This window comes from Pinus tabuliformis, chromosome 9, assembly GCF_031772625.1.
Source record: "Pinus tabuliformis cultivar Carrire ecotype Pingquan chromosome 9, CPIR1, whole genome shotgun sequence".
Classification (NCBI taxonomy): Eukaryota; Viridiplantae; Streptophyta; class Pinopsida; order Pinales; family Pinaceae; genus Pinus; species Pinus tabuliformis.
In genome coordinates this window covers 247069845-247071468 of record NC_142307.1, presented here as the reverse complement: position 1 = coordinate 247071468, position 1624 = coordinate 247069845, and positions in this window count along the sequence as shown.

Here is a 1624-nt window from a genome sequence, read left to right as displayed (position 1 = left end):
TAGAACATTTTTTGATTGATTTCATTTTCCAACAAATGTGGTATTTAAGTTACTTTCTTCTTGCAAGTCGATTTTACCGTTATTAGTACACTGCTAGTAGATTTGTTTGACATGATCATTTTCTTCAATTTCAGGGTCGACTAGCTTAATGATAGTGTCCTTTTGCTTCAGCTCATGTTCATTCATCAGTTCTCAATTGATTCTCTCTGTGTTCAAAATGGATTCAAGTAGCTTAGGAATTACATCGATTTCCATGTTCATTCATCAGTTCTCAACTGATTCTCTCTGTGTTCAATGGATTCAAGTAGCTTGGAAATCACATCAATTTCCTTTTATATTGTATTAAAATGTACAGGAATGTCATAGTGGAATTGCTTTCCACAACAATACTTCTTTGTAACTATGGACTTTATCTCAACTCAACTAGATTTCATTTCTAACAAGAGATTTCCTTAATAAATTCCTCTTGACAAATTTTTCTGTTATAAAACTTTGCAAAAGCATACCCTTGGTATAGCTCACTACACAAGAAAATTCATTTTTGAAGCATAATTCTTATACTTGCAACTTTCATTTCTCTATATAGACTTTCTAGAAAATAAATTGCGTGTAAAGAGTCTATATTCCACTCTTGGATTCATTTTGTTCGAGAGTTATGTGAAGGACTAACGAACCTAGTAGTCACAGGACGAAACAAACCCTGAGGCAGTAAAAATTTGTACATGGGTCCACATTTGCTCCCCTTATGGTCCTTACAGAGAGTGCATTGAAGGTAGGTATGTTGCAGTTGGTAGAATATGACGAATGTGCTCCCTTCATGTTCTCTAAGACGACAACTTACAATTATTTGACAATTTCCTCATCCAAATGATTTTGAATGAGTAATTTCATCTAAATTTAACTGATTTTCAAACTTGGATTTAGTCTTCTTAATTTAACTGATTTTCAAACTGAGATTTAGTCAGTGTTATTGAGGAGTGAAATAGAAACTGATTTTCTCTTGCAGAGAATAACAAGGATTGGTGTGAGCTTATACTCTGCCTTATAGACCTTCAAATACAAATAAGCTCTTGTATCCCTATTTCAATCACATAATTTAAATGAATATAATGTCATTTTATTAGAAAAATGCAATGAGTATGAAATAGATCATCAGAATGGCCACTGTAGCCCAGGCTGGTGAGAACTTGAGTATTTTATATCTGACTAAACACATGCACATGAAAAGAAACATCACCTGACACAGACATGAACATGATAGAATCTAGATATTAGAATTTTGGGGAAAAACAATTGCGCCTTAACAGAGAGCTTCTTATCCTACACCACACATTTCACTCTTTCAAGGTGGAGTTACAAACTGAACATGCAATGACTGAGTTGCATGGTCACCAAAGTTGTAACACACCCAAAAAAACAATGCTTCATATCGGCTTCTCAATTATGTGTGTTTAGCATTAGTGATATAGTCTCTTCTGAACTTTTATTTCAAGTAGAAATTTGATTAAATTTCAGAAGTGCAAGAAATCACAGAAAACCCTCCGGCAGTAAATTGATAGGAGAAATCTTCAAAAAAACCTGGAAGCTGTCCTGTTCATATTGTCCTGGACTTTTCAGCCAAGTT